The sequence below is a fragment of the Phoca vitulina genome, unplaced genomic scaffold, assembly GCF_004348235.1.
Source record: "Phoca vitulina isolate PV1807 unplaced genomic scaffold, GSC_HSeal_1.0 scaffold32, whole genome shotgun sequence".
NCBI lineage: Eukaryota > Metazoa > Chordata > Mammalia > Carnivora > Phocidae > Phoca > Phoca vitulina.
Window position 1 is genome coordinate 5,626,914 of NW_022589735.1, and position 15,131 is coordinate 5,642,044.

The following is a 15,131-nucleotide window of genomic DNA, read 5'->3' on the forward strand; positions in this document are numbered from 1 at the left end:
CTCTTACTTTTAAGCACAAAGGCTTTTGTTTTTAGAAGTAATGCCTTCCATGTGATAGTGTCTGCAAGCCTCACTGATAGACTAACATTTTAGGTAGGTTTTAAAGCACTTTAATTTTCTAAGAAATTGAGTTTGTTTGTTTTTTTCCATGAGGTTCTGAGATTCCCATAATTACTAAAATAAGCTGAAAGGAAGTGCCAAATATGTATTTTTAAAGACTCAAACTTAAGAGAGTTCTCTCTTGGTTATAAACCAGGATTTTATAGTGTATTTCACCAATTCCATTGAGAATAGATTTTCCAGTTCCCTCAAGAATAATTTTAATATCAGAATTAGTGTTTTCTTTAGCTTTTTTCCAAATCAGTTACTCTAGTTCTGTCATTAATAATGGAACATCTGAGACAGATAAGGATTAAGGGATATGACTGAAAGGAAATACCAGTTAGCTAAACCAACAAGGTCATTTCAACATGACCTCTGGTTTTAGTAATAGGGCTTTTCTGTTTCACTTTAACCTTCCTTTCAAATAAAAGAGCTTCTTCCCTGCTTAGAATCATCAGTAGCATCATGGGAAAAGGAGGAAATGACATACCAACCTGTTGGCTTATCCTGCCACGGGTAATTCAAGTACTCACTAGTCTAGGGGCACCTGACTGGCTCATTTTGTGGAGCATGTGACTCTTGATCTTGGGGTTGTGAGTTCAAGCCCCACACTGGGTGTAGAGATTACTTAAATAAATAAAACTAAAACAAGTACTTCTTCTAATATCCTTACGAAACAGAACTGCACCTTATTAAAAGTAACTGCCTCTCGTTGATATCTGTCTTGAATACCTACAGGGACATGCATTTTCTTTCAAGTACTTCCTTATATTGTGATATTGAGAAATTATTTGTATCATAAATTGGTGTGAAGGAAAAACCTTACTAGTTTCTCTAAAGGGGAGAAATGCTTTCTGGTACAAAATAAATCATTCCAGAATTCTCATTTTAGTTCGGACACTGGATCAAAGAAACAAAGTCAGTTGTGGACCACAACTAAACTGTGGCTATTTTCCCAATGATGTAGGATTCTTATGGCCTGAACATTCAGAAATGAAGCTGTGCATAGCAGCAACTGGCTTCCCCCCCAGCTCCGGGGAGATGGACCCTAGGCATTGGGTTTCCCATCTCTCTCTTCCAGCTCCTCGGAACACATCCACTGAGTCACTGCTCCCCTTCAAAAGAAGCATACTAAAAGAATGGCAAGAAACAGTAGAAGCACATGGGGAAAACGTGCTCTCTCTCTGCTTGTGCAAGTGCGTGCACCTGTGCAGTATTTTGGGGGTAAATGGTAGCACTGGGGACATAGATTAATTATGTACCTTTTACCGGGGCGCCTGGGTGGCTCAGTCGTTAAGCATCTGCCTTCGGCTCAGGTCATGATCCCAGGGTCCTGGAATCGAGCCCCGCATCGGGCTCCCTGCTCGGTGGAGAGTCTGCTTCTCCCTCTCCCTGCCTCTCTGCCTACTTGTGCTATCTGTCAAATAAATAAATAAAATCTTAAAAAAAAAAATTATGTACCTTTTACCATAAGTTGTGAAAATGTATACAGGTTAAAATTGGATTCCATATAAATCAGGCACTGCTCAAAAGATACGTTAAAATCTTCAGTCTAAAGCTCTAAAAGACAAGGTCTCAGCCCACATTTCTCATTTTAATGAAACCCTTAACCCCACACCTCTTTCAAGGACTGCTGTTAATTATATTTTCAGATAATTTTTTAATTGATTCCAGTTTGTCTTTTATCAGTGAATTTTTAGAATGGAGATCATAGCATTTTTTAAAATTGGGGCAAGACATTTCCTAAAATATATGAAAATAATTCTTCACTATTGGCTTGGTTGACCCAGTATCTCTGAATGCCAAAGATGTATGAATCCAGATATTGCCTGCATAGGTGTAATGTTTAGTTTTGTGTGCCTATGTTTATGTATACATCTACTGTGGTTTACAGTGTTGTTTCTTTTCCTTAGTTTTGAACCGGCTCACACTTCTTCCTAGTGCTTTCCAGCACATAAACTACTTGTAAAATCATTAGGGTAATAGCTGTGATAATACTGCTTCTTGCCTTCTGCAAAATGATTTGATCAGCCACATTCAAAACACAGCATTTTCACAAGTTCCATCATTAAAAGCAGTGTAATTCTAGTTGACATGATTTGAGAGTTGCAGGAGAAAGGTCTACATGTTCTGAAACTGCACGGGTTGTGACTCAGTGTGGCATTTCAGTCTTGATAGTCATGTGATTCAAGTTTGCAAGGATTTATTGCCAAACTTTGACCAGAGTACAATGAGAATAGCTAATATGAAGGGAATGCTCTCAAAATATCTTGTGTTCATTTTACTTAGAGTGTATTGTTTGGATCATTTTAAACCTATGTAAAAGTTGGTGAAGCTTCAAAAAATCTCCAAGAAACCATGAAAAAAAAAGATTAGCAAATAAAAATTCCTTAATGCAAAATTAATGGTGAATTAAAGGTTTTTTGTAAACCTTTCATTTTTTTGCTGTAAATCTAAGAGTTCAGAACAGTGTATCTTCAGTTAAGGTCTAAATTCTCAAAGCTACATGGTGATGCTTCTGATGGCTTCCATCACTGTTCTTTGGAAATGCAAATTAGTGCTTTTTAATTCCACCACCCCCCCCCACCCCCCGCCAAGGTACAGTCGAACAGGTCTAGGAATATGGGACTGTGCCTCTGTGAAAAGTGATTGGGATTTTGTTAAAACCGTGTTTCCACTCCTGATCCCTGAACCATCCCCCCTCACACACTCCCACACCACAGCTGGATAAAAAGTATGAAGGGAATCTACAGAGTCTATTGAAGATGTAGCTCTGAACCAACACATTTTTGTTCTCATAATTTAGAACATTAAGTAACTAATGCATTTAATACCACTGATCGATTGTTCAGGGATTTGACCACACTTTTTAAATAGAATCAAAAGTAATTACAGTAAGCAAATTTATCCAAAGTAAACTTTGTTTCAGGAGCATCCTTGTCCCAAATAGGTTTTAGGGCAGAAATGGGAAAACCTTTTGAGTGATTTCACACCGAGTTATTTTTGCAAAAGCTGCATTGCACTGGATGAATTCTTCAGCATACATTTTAAATGGGGAAGGGAGAATTCGAATTAATTTCAGTTTTAAGTATTTTGGGGCAAGGGGGGGTGATAGTTCTATAGCTTTTGACATACAGGTGGTCTTTGGAATTGTTTTCATTATCAAGTATAAAGATTCACATTGGAATGGCAAACTTCACATGGGTTTCTCTATTCCCTGGTGCTGCTTCTAACCTGAACTCGTCATCAGTTGACATACTGAGATGATAGCACTCAGGGTGAATGTAGTCACGTTACTTTGAAAGTGATCAAAGTGTTTTTCTGTGGTGAGGCCTTCAGTATTTGACTGAATGCGGGGTATGCTGAAGTGGTAAGTCAGTGTAAGTTTTTCAGCACTAACCTTGTTTGCACTTTTGTACACCACTGCTTGCACTAGCATCTCAGTGTGAATTTTAACAATGGTTTTACAGTGTATACAGATTAAGCATAATTTATATAAAGATGTTTCTGTTTACCTTTATGTATTTTACAAAGAACAGCTACAATAGATGGTTAAATGTTCTTGAATTGTGTTTGTATGTTATTTTGATTATGTTCTATTATCATTCACCCCCTATGAATTCGAGTGTCAGGAATAGAAAAATAAAATGCTAACATGGTCTTTGAAAAACTCTAGTGTCAAGATCCATTTTTATCATCCAACTGTAATTTTCATTTTGCTCACTGGAAATTTCTTGGACTTTGAAATTATGAAGATAATAGAACTTTCCTTTTGTACAAAGATTCTGAACAATCTTTGCTTAAGTACCAAGGCCTAATTTGCCTGAGGACAACTTAAGGGCAAACTGAAGTAGAACTGACAACAGTGTTGACTCTGCTGAAATGTGAAAAATAAGGCAACCAGTTGGGTTTTATCTACATCAAAGTTCTCTAGCGTTCGTATGCATCAGCATCTCCTGGGAAGATTTTATTTTATGTAAACTCTGCGCCCAATGTGGGGTTCAAAATCACAACCCCCCGGGGATCAAGAGTCCCATGCTCTACTGACAGAGCCAGCCAGGTGCCCTTCCTGGGAAGATTTTTTTTAAAAAGCACAAAAGAAAAAATAATCCAACCGCAGGTTGTGATTCAGTAGACCTGGAGTGGGGGTGGAGGGCAGGAATCTCAATCATTTACAAGCTTCTCAGGTTTTTCTGATGCCAGAGTACATGGATTTTTCATTTAGCAGAAACAGTGATGTAACAATACTAAATACTAATATTGATGTAGGAAAGATGTTATTAGGGTTCAAAGCCAACGACCAAAAAAATTCTTGAGATGTCTTTGGTGCAAAAGGGTGGTTTTATTAAAGCACTTGGACAAGACCCATGGGCAGAAAGAGCTGCACCAGGTTCATGAGGAGTGGCCCATTATATACTTTCAAGTTGGGAGGGGATTAGGGACAGCGTAAATCTCTAAGGAATTTTGGAAGCAAAGTTTCCAGGACCTTGAGAGGGCTAGCTATTGTTGGGAAAAGGTCATTTATTACCGTCTAATAAAACCTTAGTCATGAGACCCTTCAGATGTATATCAGTGGGCCATATGCTTGGGGGGGTGGGGTTGTCAACACGTATCTTGGGGTGGGGGGGTTAGAGATAAAGGAAGTTTCCAAAGGAATTTTTATATGTTCAAGTAGACTTACAGGATCCTGGGCGGGGAGAAGGGGGTTCGGGCTAGGATTGCCTTTTGCCCTTTGCAAAGTATTAACATCGAGGCAGTTGAGTCCCTAGAGGAATGTCCCTCTGCCTGTTCCAAGGACTTGTCAGTGGGCTGTATGTAGTAAGGAAATTTAATAATTTTTCTTCTGCCTTTGTTTCCCACATCAATATCACTAAATGATCATTGGTTCATCAGTGAAGAAAAACATTAATCATTTTGGTAAGGATTATCGAGCTACTTTTGAGACTTAAACCCTTCCTTCCTTTAAACCTTTCCCACAACAATGTACAGAATGACAACAAGCTTTGGGCTAGCTCTTTTAACATAAGCAATCACGATTCTATTACAGTTGTGTCCATCAAATAAATTTACCTCTGGACTCATTATTTGAGTTGAAACTAACAAGAAGATAAAAATAGTGAGTGCAATGAAGGAACAAATAACGTGAAATAAATGATCTCCAGTTTATTTAGCTCATTTTCCTGAATTCAGCTATGTAATTTTCAAAGGTACAAGTAATGCAAGAGTCAGAAACCCCTGCAGAATGTGAAAGACACTTCGTTCGGAATAGGTAAACTTCCTAAGAAACAATGTAAATGTAAATGAAGCCCTTTGGGTGGTGGCCACTGTCCTCCTCATTGAAAGGAAAGGCACTGCTTAAAAATTGTTAACTAGAGGGGCGCCTGGGTGGCTCAGATGGTTAAACGTCTGCCTTCGGCTCAGGTCATGATCCCAGGGTCCTGGGATCGAGTCCCACATCAGGCTCCCTGCTAGGCGGGGAGCCTGCTTCTCCCTCTGCCTCTGCCTCTCTCTCTCTCTCTCTCTCTGACTCTCATGAATAAATAAATAAAAAACATTAAAAAAGAAAAAGATTCTCTCTCTCCCTCTCTGCCCTTAAAAAAAAAAAAAATTGTTAACTAGAAAGTCCTAAAACAAAACAAAGGTCCTAAAAAAGGCCCTGTTTCTGTGGCATCCCTTATATAGGGTTCAGCTGGGGATGCAGTTCACTGACAAAAGTCAGGACCTCTATTTACAAAGCCTCTTAACCTTGATTTATTTAAAGTTAGACATTAAGGGGGTGCCTGGCTGGCTCAGTCAGAAGAGCATGCAACTCTTGATCTTGGTGGTCGTGAGTTCAAGCCCCATGTTGGGTAGACCTTACTTAAATAATCTTAAAAAAATAAATAAAAATTAGGGGTGCCTGGGTGGCCCAGTCAGTTAAACATCTGACTTCAGCTCCGGTAATGAACTCCGGGTGCTGGGATGGAGCCCCAAGTCAGGCTCCGCACTTAGCGTGGAGTCAGCTTCTCCCTTTCACTCTCCCTCTCCTTCTGCCCGTCCTCCCAGCTCCTGTGTGCTCTCTCTCAAATAAATAAAAAAAAATTTTTTTTTAAAGATTTTATTTATTTGAGAGAGAGAATGAGATAGAGAGAGAGAGCATGAGAAGGGGGAGGGTCAGAGGGAGAAGGAGACTCCCCGCCAAGCAGGGAGCCTGATGCGGGACTCGATCCCGGGACTCCAGGATCACGACCGGAGCCGAAGGCAGTCGCCCAACCAACTGAGCCACCCAGGCGCCCCTAAAAATCTTTAAATAAATGAATGAAAATTTAAAAATAAAGTTTGACATCAAGGCTCAATAATTTTCTGGCTATTACTTAGTATATAAAGTAAGCCTTGCTTTGGAATGTGGGTTTTGATTTGGGGCGCCGTAACAAGCAATTTAAGATGTTTATTAAAGTCACTAACTTCAGTGATGGCAATATGCCACTACAAACAAGCTCTTTATGTTGCAAAAATAAAAAGAGCTTTCTTCCTTGATTGTATCGGAAGGGCTTGGGTTAATGGGTAACACATTCCTTCAGTCAAAGGGTTTTGCATGGAACAGGTTTCAAGGCTGTTAAAAATAAAAAAGAAGTAACTGGAGGCGAGGTATAGGTGGTACAGGGGTCAAAATGGAGATTCTGGTTCACTGCTTTCTTGAGCAAAAAGCAACTAAAGGTGAAATTCAGTATTGGAATTGTAGTCCCATTTGATCTGGGATTAGCAAAATTTCACAAACTAGAGAGATTACAAACATTACCAAGTTACAGCACCACTTTTATGGTTCTCCTAGCACTTGGGTTTGGGTTCAAGTCCGTCTAAACCTATCTCTGGACTGGGAAGCCCTACCAGACTGAATGCAGTCTGGAGAAAATCAAGTTGACTTTTGTCTATTCTAGGGACTTCACTTAAAAAAAAAAAAGTTGGGGCGCCTAGGTGGCTCAGTCGGTGAAGAAACCGACTCTTGATTTCGGCTCAGGTTATGATCTCGGGGTCCTTGGTGGGAGCCCAATACAGGGCTCCGCAATCAGCAGGGGGTGTGCTTCAGGATTCTCTCTCCCTCTCCCTCTGCTCCTCCCCCTGCTTGTACACACACACGCGCACGTGCTCTTTCTCTAAAGTAGATAAATATAAATAAATGAATAAATAAAATTTAAAAAATTTTTTAAAGTGTAGTTGACATGTTACATTAGTTTCAGCTGTACAACACGCTGATGTGACAATTCTAGACTTAATGCTCAACACAGTACGTGTAGTCACCATACAATGTTATTACAATATTATTGACTCCATTTCCCATGCTGTACTTCTCATCTCTGTGACTTATTTATTTTATAACTGGAAGTTTGTACCTCCTTATCCACTTCATGCCCTGCTTCTGGCCCACTACAAGAGCCCTCTTGCATACATTTCTCTCACCTGGCACGCCCCACTTGCCTTAGCCAAATTTTTCACCTTCGAGGTCCAAATCAAGTTCTGCCACCTCGGAGACACATCTGTGACACCTCCGTAAAAACAAATTACTGGACTCCGAAGGCACTGCCTCTAGCCAACTGTTGTGCTGTAAGCATTCTCTAGAATAAGTCAATTAGTATAATTTCCAGGAAAACAGAAAACATTTAGCTTTAGCCGAAGCATCATTTTGTTAAGACAGTTTAGCACAGGAAGGAGTTTGGCCATCACAACGGGGTAACAGGACCAGTTCAACTACACCAGTGCCCTACTTATGAATAACTGCGTGACTGGGGCGCTTGGGTGGCCCAGCTGGTGAAGCCTCTGACTCTTGGTTTTGGCTCAGGTCATGATCTCAGGGTCGTGGGATCCTGAGCGTGGATCAGGCTCTGCCCTCAGCAGGGAGTCTGCTTCTCTCTCCCTCGCCCTCTGCTTCTGCCCCGCGCCTCCCCTTCTCTTGCATAAGAAATAAAATCTTTGACTAAAATACATAAAATACCGGGATGCCTGGGTGGCTCAGTCATTAAGCGTCTGCCTTCAGCTCAGGTCATGATCCCAGGGTCCTGGGATGGACTCCCCGCTGAGCAAGGAGCCTGCTTCTCCCTCTGCCTGCCGTTCCCTCTGCTTGGGCCCTCTCTCTCTCTCTGACAAATAAATAAATAAAATCTTTTAAAAAAATAATAAAATCCTTTTAAAATTTAAAAAAAATTAAAAAGTAACAGCATGATGAACCACTGTTAGCTTTCGGAGTGGGTCCCGTTCTTCAAACTGACTAAGCATAGTTGACGCACAATGCTACGTTAGTTTCAGGTGTACAACACACGGAATCAACAACTCTAGACCCACAATTATCGCTACCATCTGATATTCTTCAGCCTTATTGCAGCAGAAAAAGGATGGTCAAACCCTGGTCCTCTCTCAGTTTGGGAGGAATAAAGAAAGGCCAAAATTTTATTCGTGGGATCGGGCTTTTAATTCCTTTAGCCCTTTTTTCAGCAATGACAAATGACTTAAGCTTTTTAAACCTTGGTGGAGATTAGAATTCTTACCTCCAAGGATTGTTGAAAGGTAAGATAAGAAAATGTACCGCAAAAATGTACTAAGCCCTCAACAAACGGTAGTAATATATATATAACAATGTACATTTATGTACAAAATACAGCCCCTGGCTTATGCCCGAATAGGCAAACGTGTTGGGGGCGGCGAGGTCTTAACACGGGCTCCCTGACTCGTCAGAACGTCCTGAACCTCTGAAATTTGATGCAGAGCTTTGTGCTCTGCTGTGTTGGTAAATTCTACTGCGAAAACGATTCAGTTGGCACAAGGGTCTCAAATAAGTTCGTGAACCAAAATAGGCGGGGAACCGGCAGGGCAGTTAAGGCTTTGATTTAGGGACAAGGAATTGGGGGTGACCTAAGGAAACGCCTCAGGTCACCTGAGGGGAAGTGAAGAGCAGCAGTGCGGGTCTCGGCCCACTGCCCTTCCTCCTGGAGGTCTCACTAGGGGGCAAGCCCACCCTTGCTCCCCTTTTCTCTGCCCCTTGAGCCCGGCGCGGCCTCCAGATCTTCTCCCATTACCTCCAGAACGCCGCGCCGGCGGAGGAAACGCGTGGATCCTCAGCCGCCAACAGAAAGCACCACTTGCCCACCCTACCCCGGACACTCTTCAAACTGGGCGCGGGGGCGGGGCCAAAGCGCGGGGCAGAGCGCCGAGGTAGCGTTCCGGCCTATGAGGGACTGGCGTTCGGGCGGCGGGGGCGGGACGACGGGGAGGGCTCCGGCCTATGAGGGACTGGCGTTCGGGCCCCGGGGGCGGAGCGGCGGGGAGCGCGCAGAGAGCGGGGACGTCACTTTTGAGAACGTCCGCTAGCAGGGCTGGGTCGGCGGTCGAGAGAAGCAAAGTGGGTGGGAGCTTGTGTGTAACTAAGGGCTCCATTGCCCAGGAACACAGCTCTGACAGCTCCTGAAGGAAACTCTGCAATGCTGCCTTCTTTCCTGACTGCCTGGCAGCAGATGGCAGGGGCGCGAAGCTATCTAGAGAACAGCCTGAGTTTTTCTCTACCGCAGCTTCTATATAGGGCCAAGCTCAGAATCATCAGTCCTCTGGTAGTTGGGTGGCAGTGGGGCCCCTCTTGGACTCTCTGGGGCCTCATTCTGCCTTCCTCCTCGGAGAAGCAGTGCTCCGGCCGTTCTACGTGATGACTGGGCAGCCTTTGCCTACCACCCCAAGTGTCAGGGCTGGGCTGGGCAAAATAGGGAGGAGGGTCCCTACCAGGGTTCTCTCCTTTTTTTTTTTTTTCCCCTCTCTCACACACGAAGTTTTACATAAGGGGAACTACTACTTGTCACCAGGCACTTGCCAAGTACTGTGTTGGTGTTCGATTCAGTTTTGGATGCTCGGCCTCACTTTCTGTCTGCTTTTCCTTTAGTCAATAGGCATTTCCTGAACACCTGCTGGCAACTGGCATCACATACAGAAAAATGGGTAAAGATCTGCCCAAGGCACCATGGGAGGCGAAAGGAAAAAGCGTCCAAACATTACCAAGGAGGCTTCTAGAAAGCAGGCACCAGGAGTACAAACTGGTTAGAAGGAGGAGTGAGAGAGGATGTGCCAGTTCCGTAGCCCGACAAAGGCATGGCAATAAAGGCCACGCTGTAATTTGGGGATTGGTAGAGTTCAGTGTCTGAAGAGGACTATGGAGAGAATGTACTAGGAGAAGGCAAGAGTGGAGGGAAAGACTGGAGAGCATGAAGCCTGACCTGAGGAGGAAGCAGGAGAATAGGGCTGTTTTGTTTTTTTTTCCCATCCTCCTACCTGTTTCTCACCTGTAATGATACATATGTTATTTCTAACACCGGTTCCAAAACCAGCATTGTATGATGTATGACCATGTTCACCAACCACGGTCGGAGCTAGTGCTCCACCAGGATATTCTGCCCTTGGGACCATCAAATCAGAATCTGGACGTGCTATTTGAAGTTGGGACCATCTGGATAGACGTGTCCTTCTTAAAATGCCACTGACTGTTGAGCATGTGCACTAGAATGTGTGGCGCTGACAATGGGGAAGATCCTGATAGGAGGTAAAACTAAATGACAAGCTTGAAGCTGTTGAAACAGCGGGGATTGCCAACCTATAAAACACCTGGCTGAGCCCTGGGGTCAGTAGTGGGTGGGTGCTCACTGAGGATACTGCTGGGAGAGTGGGGAGCTGAGACAGCATCTGTCCCATCTGACCCCTCTCTCTGGAAACCTCTGACCTGGGACTGGCTTGCCTGAAAAGTGTGGGGATCTGGTGGCTCCATCAATCAAACAATTCAAGTGTAATTGTAGGGATAAGGGGGGGGGCATACCCTGCATTCTAATCCCCTAGGAAAGTACCCAACTTGAAGAGTCGGATGGGCATATCTTAACTCATCAAATAGCCTAAGGGCTGTCCATTGAACACTGGACTGGACATGATCTCTGTGGCTCCAGGGCTCAGGAAGACCTGTGAATAGAGACATCAAGTTTCAAGGAGACAATTATAGTTGAATTTAAAGAAGATTTTTTTTTTTTTTAGCACGATGACTTAGCACTGGATTGCTTTTAAAATGACAGTCTCTCTGTCATTAAAATTCAGAGGTTGTTCTAAAGAAGTTGTTTTGTAAGATTGAGTAAAGGACAGGTGAGGCTAGGTAGGGAGAGACAGATAGGGGACCAGTAACCAGGCTCACAGATACCCCAGATGTGGAGAAGTGTTATAGACAAGATATTAACCAGAGAGAAGGGACCAGAACAGATCCACCTTGTTTGTCTTAAATGTTATAGATGAGATATTTACCAAGTTCCCTGGTCAGTTTTCTAGAAAAGATGACCATAAAAGCCCTCAGTGGCAACCCATACGGGACCCCTCTCACTCTACAGAGCTTTTTTTTCTTTCCTTTCTGTTCTCACCTTCACTTAATACATTTTCACCTCACTTCACCTATTTGTCTGCGAGATTCATTCTTCGACTTTGTGAGACAAGAACCTGCAACAAGATGAGATTTCACAACCCCCTACCCCCCAAACTCTGGAGGTGCTATTACCCAGATGCAGCTCCTCAGATGAAGGCCAAGCAGGAACCAGGATTAATGGTGCAAGTTGGTGCCAGTCCCACACCCTTTCCTGACTAGAAGGAAGTGCTTTGGTTTCAGGGGGGTGGGGGAGAGGGTTTTCCCAGAGATTTGAGCATCCCTTCTGATTCCTGATGCCTCTTCAGGGCCCACTGCTCTTTCTTTGACATTAACCCATTATCGAGTCTTAACATTGGATGAGGCAGCGATTAGGCCCACCTGGCCTCCTTCCCAAGCTTCCTTCTGTAAGCTAATGGGCATAAATGTTATGGCTGGCATGTGGGAAGCCAGGCTATGAAACTAAGCACGTGTGACCAGAACCAGGTAGTGATGACCCACAGTCCCAAAATTGGAGTTTGGAACATCCACAGGTGAAGGTTTATTTTGCGGAGTCACTTTTCTGCCTTGGCTTCTCTTACAAACCCCAGCTGCTCTTCTGAGTTTCATGTTGCTCACAACATTCAGTCCCTAGCCATGGAACATTCCTTCTTTGCAAAAAAGGGGCGGGGGGTGAGAGGGCAGGAGGGATGTCCTATTCAGCTACCCTCTAGCTCTTGGGTTACAAGGTTTCAAGTGTACAGGAAGGCCACCAAGGAGCTCAGAACATTGGTAAGCTGGGGGTTTCTCAGGCCCAGGCAGCTGTCACAGGTATCACATGAGCTGGTCCCTGATGACCCCCAGAGGTGTACAACCAGCCCCTATTTCAGCCCTCACCCCAGACCACAGTTGTCCTGGTTGAGGGTAGGGAAGCCCATGAGAACTTGTAAACAACCAGGCTTTGCCAGCTCAGATTCCAGGAAGTGAGAGTTAGTAAACAAATCCCTCTGGCCTCCTCCCCTCAGCCTAGAGCGGTCTCTGCCCAAACCTCCTCTTCCCCTCTTCTTCCACCTTCGCTGAGTCCTCATTTTGCCCACCTCATGTCTATGTCCCCTTAGCACCTCTCAGCCACCCCGCATGGGAGGCCCAGCAGGAACTGTCATCCTCATTTAACAAATGAATAAATTGAGGCCCAAATGCCAAAATACAAGTCCTTAATTCTCAATTACCCCATTTCTGCAGCAAGAAGCCTTGAGTTTAAGCTTTGAGTTGGGGGATGTACGGGAGTCATGGGTGCCCCAGGAAAGGGAGAGGCCCAATATGAACTTTTTTTTGAAAGTTTTTTAGAATGGCTTCTTTTTGCTTAATGTTATGTTTGTTCTTGCAACAAAGCAGTTGTACCTTACTGAATGTGGCAGGGATTCCAGACCCCGTCCCCCCATAGTATTCTTTTTTTTTAAACTAGGGTGATAAAACACATAGCATAAAATACAGATAGCAACTTCTTTTATGTATGTATGTATCTATTTATTTTGAGAGTATGAGGGAGAGAGCACCAGCACCAGCGGGGGGAGGGGCAGAGGGAGAGGGCGAAGCCGACCCCCAGCTGAGCAGGGAGCCCAACAATGTGAGGCCGGATCCCAGGACCCCAGGATCATGACCTCCGCTGAAGGCAGACACTTAACCGACTGAGCCACCCAGGCGCCCCCACATACCAACTTCTAAGTGTAAAGTACGGTGCTGTCAACCATATGCTCACTGCTGTGCACCAGATCCCCAGAATCCTCTATCCTGCCTCTGCACCTGCAACTGAACTCAGGGGGTCTGCTGCTTGGGGTGCTTCAAACTGAACACCACCCAAGGAAGTGTTGAAAGCAAAGTCTTTATTACTTGTCACAAGTAAGGAGACAAGGAAATAGCTCTCAAACCACTGCCTCCTCTTAGGGTTAGACGGGGTCTTTTATTCGGTAAGCTTCAGAACCGGGGCAGGGCGCCGGGTCCATTAAGGAACTTACCCGTATTTTGTTACTTAAGCACTTCGGATCAACTGCACATGCTCAGTATGTCAAGGCGCTAGTGCACACATTGTTATGTTCAAAAATGGCTGACCCCCACCCCCCATAGGAGATCTTAGAATTATAATGAGCTAAAGGTAACTTCAGGGCAATTTAGGGGGCTTCTCTGCAAGACCTCAGCAACAGTCCGGCTTGAGCTGGCTCCCGCCGCGGGGTAGCCGGTGGAGCACCTGGCCCTCCGTCTCCTGGGTGGGAGCAGCTTGTTCTACAAAACAGACACATTCTTTCCCTGCTGTCGTCCCTTCCCCCTCCTCCTTTCTACTGAGCGCTTGCAGCCCTCTGATCCAAGCAACTCCCCTTGGCATCCTAGCTCACACACCCGCTGAGCAGCTCGCACCCCCTCTGCCCCCAGCCCCTGGCAACCCCTCTCTATTTCCTGTTTCCACCAGTCCGACTCCTTTAGATACCTCCTACAGGCGCTGTGGTGTAGGGTGTGTCTTTTTGCCATTGCTTATTTCACTTAGCAAAATGTGTTCAATGTTCATATGTCAGAATTTGCTTCCTTTTCAAGACCGGGTAATATTCTATTGCCTGGATCTGCCATTTCCTTATCCATTCATCCACCGATGGACACATGGGTTGCTTCCACTTCTTGGCTATGGTGAATAGTGTTACAACCAATAGAAGTGTTTTAGACACTCACCTGAGTCAGTAAATAAATGGCCCGTGCGCCTCAGACAGCTCTAGGAAGAAGGGTCCCTTCCAGGACGGAGTTCCGTTCAGCCTTAGCTTGGGATGTGAGATGAAATGGGGACAGGCGCAGCCTGGGTTCCGTGTGTCCTGGCTACTGGGGGCAGCCCCCTTTCCATTGCTCTTGAACTTCAGGGGTGAGCATTTTGGGGTTGTGGGGACAGTCTGGGATCTGCTCCAGTTTATACACCATGGGAAATCACTCGCTAGCGCCACCCCTCTGCATGAGCCATGATACAGTGGAGGACACGAGGCTCCCGCTAGGATTGCCAGGTTAAAATCCAGGATGCAATATTCGGAACATACTTGTACTAAAGAATTATTCAGTATTTGTCTGAAGTACTAGTTTCACTGTGGGTCCAGTACTGTTATTTGCTAAATCTGGCAACCCTACCTCCTAACCCACCGAGGGGCTCCCTCACAAGCCAGGACAAGGACCTTTGCATCCCGACCCAGGTTCCCTGAGAATGGATGGTATGGATGCTTCTGAACTCCAGGCCTGGCTTGGAGCACGGGGTGTCGAGCCCCATCCTGGTGCACTAAGCTTGCCCCTAAGTCACCTGCTTGACTGACCCCTATCCTTGCCTCGCTCTCTTTGACACTAGGCAGTGAGTCTGCCTGAACCCCAGAAGGCTGCCCTGAAATCCATTTTTCATGATCTCTTTTTTTTTATCAGGCAACCCCCCAGTGGTGATCATGAAGCCTCATGTCCTGCCTGTGCTTCTCAACAGGGGAATGAAGAGTGCGTGGCTGGGGCAGAGGTAGACAGGGGGGGCCGCAGCGTGGCCTTCGGAGTGTGAAGGAGTCAGCCCTTTTGTGGATGCCCTCAAGAGCCTGGCCAGGCGACGCTGCACTGTGGGGCTCTCTCCTGTGAAGGGGAG